This window comes from Echinops telfairi, unplaced genomic scaffold, assembly GCF_000313985.2.
Source record: "Echinops telfairi isolate 266 unplaced genomic scaffold, ASM31398v2 ScPeMD7_1;HRSCAF=3_0, whole genome shotgun sequence".
Taxonomy (NCBI): Eukaryota; Metazoa; Chordata; class Mammalia; order Afrosoricida; family Tenrecidae; genus Echinops; species Echinops telfairi.
In genome coordinates this window covers 79,383,909-79,392,668 of record NW_022103896.1, presented here as the reverse complement: position 1 = coordinate 79,392,668, position 8,760 = coordinate 79,383,909, and the positions used below count along the sequence as shown (strand labels likewise).

Here is an 8,760-nt window from a genome sequence, read left to right as displayed (position 1 = left end):
CAGATTAGACAAATACTCTGTCCCGATAATTTTAAACAAAGACTTGAGAAACAAAGTGAATGCCCAAGACAACAATCCTGGAACCCAGAGCTCCGAAGGAAAGGATAAAGAAATAGATAAAATACCGTGGATCTCCCGTGTGCTCTAATCAGATGTGCCCCTCCCCCCAAGCGGTAGCCCCAGTACTATTTTCTGAAGTGCATTCTTCTGGGGAGAGGCTGTCCACATAGTCGGGATTGGGGCCGGCCCCGCAGACCTCTTTATTGGTTCCCTGGCACATGCCGGTATGTTGTATTCATGTCTTGGCGCATATGGTCGAAGTCTGGTCTCTCTCTCCTTCTGTGGAGATATAAACAGTACCCTCCCCTTGGGTGGGTTAGTGCCCTGTGCCCCATGTCTTTTTTTCTTCTTTCTTTCCCCCTTCTGTTTAGGTTGGCTTCCGTATGTATCCCTGGATTGGGTTTGTCCCCTGCCAAAATAGCTGGACCTCACCCCTGTGCCCCATTTTTTTCTTTAAACTTATCTCAGTGGACTCATGTTGTACTTGTCCTTTTGCGCTTGGCTTACTTCACTTATCATGATTTCCTCCAGTTCTTCCCATGCAGCAATGTGCTTCAAACAAAATGGGATGGAGAGGAAGGGGAGGACATCCTGGCTCACCACGCCCTGAGGACAATATTCTTGCTTGGAGCCGACAATGCACAGAGAGGACCATAAGGCTGGCCCCACCATGTGACACGAATTCCCTCACTAAACCATAGCACTTCGGGGGACAACACTGGGACACAGGGTAGGAATTGTACACAATCTGACCCCATCATGCTAGGGTGAAACACTAAGGGCATGCAACAGCGCAGCAAGGGGAGCAAAGTGATGAAATCCCCAGGGAATACCAAAAATAGACTTTGGTGACAGAGTGTGGCACCCCATCAGACTCGACTGGAAAATATTTTAAAGGCCAACAGACAGACCTTGAACTATTTATAGGCTTTTCCATGTTTGTCAGTGGCTTTCTTTTTGTTGTTTTTGTTGTTGTTGTTTTGTTGGTCTTGACTTCCTTTGTTGTTTTGTTTGGCTTTGCCTGGTTTTGCATTTATTAATGTCTCTGCATATCTCTCTAGATAAAATAGGCAGGATAAACATTTCGGAGATGAGATGAATGGGACCAACGGTTCTGTGGGGATACAGGTGAAGGGGAGCTGGCAGAAAAGAAGGGTGGGGGGGACAAACCCAGGAACAAGGGAACAACAAGTGAACTATAACTGATGGAGAGAAGGGCATAGAATGCCTAGTGGGGTTTAATCAAGGGCAATGTAGCAGCGAGTAATTACTAAGCTCGAATGAAGGCCAAACATGATGGCGGGACAAGAGGAAAGTAAAAGGAAATAGAGGGAAGAACCAGGAGGCAAAGGACATTTATAGAGGTCTAACTACAGGCATGTACACATGTAGATATATTTATATATAAAACGGGAGGGGAATAGAACTATGTACTCATATCTATTTGTTAAGAATTAAGTTTGAAGATGGACATTGGGCCTCGACTCAAGTACTCCCTCGATGCAAGAACACTTTGTTCTAACAATCTGGCATTTTTTGATGCTCACCTTCCTGATACAATCACTGAAGACAAAATGGGTGCATAAGCAAATGTGAAGAAAGCTGATGGTGCCTGACTATTAAAAGATACAGCGTCTGGGGTCTTAAAGGCTTGAAGATAAACAAGCGGCCATCTAGCTCAGTAGCAACAAAGCTCACATGGAAGAAGCACACCAGCCTGCATGATGATGAGGTGTTGAGATCAGGTATCAGGCATCTAAGACCCAGAACGAAATCATACCTAATGTGAATGGGGCGGGCAGGGCATGGAGTGGAGACCCAATGCCCATCTGTAGACAATTGAACATCTCCTCACAGAGGGGTCACAAGGAAGAGATGAGCCAGTCAGGGTGCAGTATAGCACCGATGAAACACACAACTTTCCTCTAGCTCTTTGGTGCTTCCTTCACCCCACTATCATGACCTCAATTCTACCTTACAAATCAGATTAGACCAGAACATGCACACTGCTACAGATAAGAGCTGCAACACAAGGAATCCTGGATATATAAACCCCTCAGGGCCAACAATGTAAGTAGAGATACTAAGAAGATTAGGGGAGGGTGGGGGAAGAAAGGGGGACTCGATCACAAGGATCAACCTAGAACCCTCTCCCAGGGGTACGAACAACAGAAAAGTGGGTGAGGGGTGATGGAGGATGATGTAAGATATGAAAATAATTATAACTTATCAAGGGTTTGTGAGGGACGGCAGGCAGGGAGTAAGGGGGAAGGAATGGGTAGCTGATATCAGGGGCTCAAGTGGGAAGAGAATGCTTTGAAAATGATGATGGCTGCATATGTGCAAATGTGCTTGACACACTGGATGAATGTGTAGATTGTGATAAGAGATGTAAGAGCCTCCAATAAAAGTATTTAATAAAAAACTTTAAAAATACTGTGGAGAGGAAGAGACAGGACAATGAAAATTCACTGGCCTCTCGTTGAGGCTGACTCATAGCAACCATGTAAGACAGGTTAGAACTGCCCCTGTGAGTTTCTGCGACAGTAGCTCTGAACGGAAGTAGAAAGCCCCATCTTTCCCCTGAGGAGCAGCTGGTGGTTTTGAAGTGCTGATCTTGCAGTTAGCAGCCCAACATGTAACTACTACACCATCAGGGCTCCTCTGAATAACCAATAATAAGGAGAGGTAAATTGCAAATTTGCAAAGAGTGACCATTTTGAATGATTTTAAGAAGCATTACAATCACCGCACAAACTAGAAAATTAACAGGCTCCACCAGCACCCACATTGGTGTGACCAGAGGGGTGTGAACTCCTCTGGTGCAACCTCTAGGGGACTGCAGGTGCAGTCCCCCCCCACCCCACCCCCACCACCCACCCCATGCAGCAACCAAACACCCCCCACCCCAACCTCATCTATGCCTCATTATTTTCTTCTCAGTTCCTCTGCAACTGTTTGTTTTCTTTTTTTCTAGTTTTTTCCTTCTTCCCTTCACCCTTTTGCATCCCTTGTAGCAGTTGGTTCCCCCAACCCCGCAGCGCCTGCATGGGTGGTAGCACCTGCCCCTGGCCCTCCTCAGTTGGCGTACACACTACCATGGAGCAAGGGTTTGCATTCTGGCCCACACACGTTTGGTGGATAGCACTTTTGTCAGTACTACACTGCTTCGCCCCCACCCCCACCCCAGCTTTTCTCCTTCTTTGTTCGTTCTTCTCCCTCCCCTCCTTCCTTCCACGCCTGTTTTCTTCCTCTCCCTTACCTCTATTTATTTATTTGATCCCACGGAGCAGGTGTCCGCCCTGGCCCTGCCGTGGACAACGCTGCCCCTTCCCCTGGTGAGCTCTGAATTCCAGCCGCAGTTGTGTTTGGCAGTTAGCACTTGCAGCAGCTTTCTGTTTTCCTCCATTCTTCATCTGTGTCCCCTTTGTTTTGTATCCTTTTCTTCTTCTCCTTCCCCTGTTGTTTAATCTTGGATTTTCCATCCCACGGAGCAGATGCCAGCCCCCAACCCTTCTGTTGACAACAGCGCTTGCTCTCCCAGTCAGCTCCGTGTCTACTGCTGCTAACACACAAGTCCCCCATACCTTTCTTCTCGGCCCTCCTCCCTTTAATCCCCATTGCCCATATTCTCTGATCACACCGACGGGTGCCCCAGCCTCTGCCACCTCTGCATCCTGAAGCACCCACACCCGGCCCTCAACATTTCTGCTGCAGCTAGTACCACAGTCAACTTGGCAGGTAGCATGAAAACTATGCCACACAATTCCCTATCCCAACTCCCATTTTTATCATTTTCTTGTCAGATCTCCTCTCTCCCTTCCTCTATATTTTGTTTCTTTTTTTGGTCTCCACCTACCTCTCTCCCCCTGCCCAGCCGCCCACTGCTGTTCCCCTATCTTTTTCAAGTCAAGGGGAGCCAGTCAATCTGCACAGCTATACCCACCGCACCTGAGCACGACCACCCCCTCCAGCACCACTGTGTCACTGGACAATAGCAAGTGGCACCCAACACCTCCCAGCCAACCCTCAGAGGCTCTGCACAAACCGTGATCAGAGACTTACCCACTCCCACACTCCTCTTCACTACCAGCTCCACCTGGAGAGAGGTGTTGATTCACTGCTGCCAAACTAGTAACCTGAAGATGTGCTTTTCCTGTTGCCTGGATACATGAAAACAAAACAAAAATCAAGGTGAAACAAACCAATATACAGTCAATAAATTGATATAATAACACTAAAGTGCCTTAGAGATGACAGACAATTTCAGATCACGCGCGCACACACACACACACACACAGAACAAGATGGCTCAAACAAGTGACAAGAATACAGGACCAGAAAATTTCCTGAGGAACAAATGCTAGGGGAACAACTTAATAAGGAATTCAAAGAATAGATTCAGTGCATTCAACAGATTGAGAGAAATTTTGAGGAAACCAAAATCAAGGAAAACACAGACAAAAACATAGAATAATAATTTATATTCCTGTGTGCATGTATAAAAAAACTGATAAAATAAACAGAAAATCAGAAGACATACAGAACCACCAAATCGCTCTGCAGAAGATAAACACTAAAATTTTAGAAATAGATAATACATTCAAAGAAAAAATGGCATAGAAATGAATCAATGGAAGACAGATTAATGACCTTGAAGACAACCTTCCGGAATACTAATCTATTAGAGAAATAGCGAGAAAAAAGGAGTAAACAAATAATTAAGGTAGTTTACTATGTGACACACCCTCAAGGATAACTTATATGTGACAGGAATTCCAGAGCCGAAAGAGACCAAAAGAGCACCAAGACAACTGTCCAAGATTCGCCGGAAGAAAACTTTTGAATAGCATGAAAGATCAGAAGGTATGCCTTCGAGAAGTCCAATGATCCTGAGCAGAATATGGGATAGAAGAAAAATCCTCAAGACTTATCATAGCCAATGTTTCCAAAACCAAACAAAGAAAGCATCTTGGAAGCAGTTGGGGATAAATATTCACAAAGGTGGATAATCAATAAAACTAAGCTCTGATTTCTTCGTAGAAAACAAGCTGGCAAGAAAGTAATGAGATTACATATATAAAACCTTGGGGGGAAATTTCCAAACAAGGACGATATATCCAGGAGGACACTTCCAGATAAATAGGAATTAAGGGAATTTATAAACCAGACCAACCTTATAAGAAATGCTAAAGGAGTCCTTCAGACAAAGAATCAACTGGAGATTAACACACAGAACATCACCTGGAAATTAATCCAAAATATAGAAGTACCAAAAACAACCCCACCAGACTGGAAATATAGAACCATCTATGTCACTATTTAAGTGATTATAACTACAAATCAAAAATAGGGAATAACTGATATGACTACAGAATTTTCTCATGCCTCATATGCATTTGAAACTGGGACATGGAATAAGGAAAACCTAAGACTAATTTGAATTGATACATTTGAATTATGGTGTTGGTAGAGAATATGGAATAAATGAATCTGTTTTGGAGGCAGTATAGCCAGAATGCTCATTAGAAGCGAGGGTGGAGCGTATTCCCAAGTATTTTGAACATGCTATTGGGAGAGACCAATCTCTGAAAAAGGACACCATTCTTGGGAAATTAGAGGGCGAACAAACGAGAGAGAGCTCTGAATGAGATGGCTGGTAATGGGCTCAAACATGACAACGGTGGCAGCGGCAGGGGACTGGATAGTGTTTCACTCTGTTGTCCACACGGTCATTATGAGTTAGAGCTGATTCTACGGCACCTGACAACAACATACAAAACTAACAGCAAACATTCTATCCTTTTTCTTTTTTAACATTATTTTCAACAGAGGTAAATGGAAAGTATTCCCTTGTGAACTTGAACCAGGCACGGGTGCCCTTTATCCCCTTTCCTTTTGAATATTGAATGGGAAGTCTTAACCATGATCGTAAGGCAAGAAAGGGAAATGAACGGCATCCACGTTTTAAAGAATAAGTAAAACTCTCGCTACTTGCAGGTTACATAACCCTACATGTAGAAAATCCTATGGAGTCAAAAGAAAACAATTAGAATTTATGGAAGGACTCAGAAAAGAGGTAAAGTACAAGATGGATATAAACAATTTAGTGGGATTCCTCTACACTAACAAAAGCAACTAGGAAAAAGGAATCATGAAAACAGTACTATTTGCAAGTACTATGCAAAAGATGAAGCACTTAAGAATAAATCTAACCAGATGCAAAAAATGTGTACAAAGAAAACTATAGCACACTGTCATGGACCTTGTGATAGTAATCAAATATATAACCCACTACACCACCAGGTATCCCTACAAGAAACCAAAAGAGATCTATGTAATTGGAAAAACATACCCTGCTCACAAGTAGGAAGACAACGTTGTGAAAATGTCAATGCTATCTGCAATCCCAATCCAGGTTCCACTATCATACTTTAAACAGATGGATATTAATCGCCAACTTTATATGGAAAGGCAAGAAGCCCTAGAGAAGCAAAGTACTATTAAAGAACACAGCCATGGTAGTTCAAGCAGCGTGTTTGAACAGCAAGTGTAATGACAGACACACAGACAGACCCACGGAACAGAACTGAGAACCTCAAAGTGCATCCATCCACTAATGGACAACTGATCTTTTGATGAACTGATCTCTATCTGATCATTATCTTTGATAAAGGTCCAAAGCTCATTAAATGTTCCTGGAAAAAATTGAATATCTATTTGTAGATAAATGAAACTGAATACATATCTCACACCATATAAAAAACTAACTCTAAATGTAAATGTAAACCCTAAAGCTATAAAGATCATCAAAGGAAAAAATACATAGAAGCAAACCTGAGGACATTATCAAACATAACTAGAAATGCACAAACAGAAGTCAAACTAGATTCCTTGGGCCTTCTAAATTTTAAACACTTGTGCACACGAAGAAAAGTTTACTCACAGAATCATTCTTTGAAGGTTACCAGGGGAAGGGAAGGTAATGACTAACTAGAAGTTAGTAATGTATTAACTTGGGTTAAGGGGAAGGCAAAATACAGTAAGGGGAGGTCAGCACAAAGCGATCATGGTAAGAGAATACAATCGGAGAAGCACAAGAATTAAAGGCAATAAAGGTAAATACTACACCTACATGGTCCTGAAATAACAGTAATAATATGAGTGCATACATAGGCAGATACAGTAGAGGTGCAATAAAGGGGGTGAGAAGGCAAATGCCAATACACTCATCTATTTATTTAGGTTTAACAGAGATTTTTTTCCCTGCTTTAACTTTTATTAACTATTCTGTTAAGCCTAATTTACTCCTCAACCATAAATTTTTGCTTTTTCCGTTTATTCTGGGATATCGGTGCAGCCTCCTCTTCTGGTTCAGGAACAATTTGTTCCCTTTCAATAAGGATCATGTCAACATGGCAGGGGAAGCTCATGGCTGGATTGATCCGACTATGAGCTCTGTGAGTCTGTCTGCACATCTTGGGGGCTGTGTTCACCTGGATGGATGTGCTTAATGACCAGAGAATCCACATCTAAACCCTTCAGTTCAGCAGTACTCTGCATTTTAATCATGTGCAGCAACAATTCAGCACCCTTTTGACCTTGGGTCCAACCCCACTGTTTGGCCTGGGCACATACACCATCTCCACCATTGGGATGTCGGGAAGGCACACACTGACTGCTTCTGCAAAATGACATCTTTCAAATACTCGGTGGCTTTCTGGATATGCATACCCTTGATGGCCCAGGCAGTTTCATGGGTGTTCTTAAAATGGACTCAAAGATTTGACCCACTTGATTTGCATGATTTTGTGGGTTTTTTTGGTTTATCAAGTGAATAGCAAACCATTTTGGCAGCTCACCTCAGGCCGCTCTGGGAAGAGGAAGAGTGGTTGATTCTGGGAGAATTCGAGCTGTTTCTACATGTGTATTTACATATGCTGCAAATATATTCACAAATGTAGTAGCATGTACAGGGGCAAAGTTATGAAAACTTTGTAGACATAATCAAACATCTTAAGGGAATGAGTCACTGGACCCAAGGGCTCAAAACTATATTCTGGGGGGGGGGCACTAAAATCAATGGGTATAATGTACTGTACAAAAACAATATTCTACAACCTACTTTGATGAGTTCTGGTTTTTTTTAAACTGTCAGGGGCCATCTAAGGCACGGTTGCTATCTCCTTGTCTAAAATAAACCAATTTCCATCCAGTCAAATTTGGACTCATAAGGACCTCACAGGGCAGAGTACAACTGATTCGTAGGGTTTATAGGGCTATATACTCTTTTAGAAAGTCGACTACCGTATCTTTGTCCAGCGAAGGAAGCATCAGTGGGGTTCGAACACCCACCTTTGGGTTAAGAGGATTCGCAGCAGATGAATTAGTTATTGCGCCACCAGAGATCCTTGGAAAAGTTGTGGGTATAGGGCGGGGGTGTGGTGGGTGGGAGGTAAAGGGGTGTGGTGAACCTGGAGCTGAAAGGAGGGCTCCTGCACCCTTGTCAGCCGCAAGGTGGCACTGCTTTAGTGCACCAGACAAACCCAGAGACCCAGGTGCCCCGTGCTACCCGCCGGCTTAGGCAGGAGGCACAGACACCCACCACCTCCGCCCCATTGCTCTTTGGGCGCAGGTCCTGCTGGGCCCGGGACTCCAGGGAGGGCGATTAGGTTGGGTTCCGAAATCCCCCAGGTCCTG

The 8,760-nt window shown here is 43.6% G+C and overlaps 1 long non-coding RNA gene across 2 annotated transcripts; it reads right to left on the bottom strand.

Moving 5' to 3' along the window:
• Positions 1-296: 296 nt before the first annotated feature.
• LOC123521249 lies at positions 297-8,691 on the bottom strand. Of its 2 annotated transcripts, XR_006679721.1 has the most exons (4): positions 8,416-8,691; positions 4,126-4,223; positions 3,323-3,622; positions 297-339 (listed from the first exon to the last, which is right to left on the bottom strand). It is a non-coding gene; the product is annotated as an uncharacterized LOC123521249 (long non-coding RNA). The 2 variants fall into 2 exon arrangements; XR_006679720.1 differs by lacking the exon at positions 8,416-8,691 and having other exon boundaries at positions 4,126-4,559.
• Between the last annotated feature and the right edge of the window lie 69 nt (positions 8,692-8,760).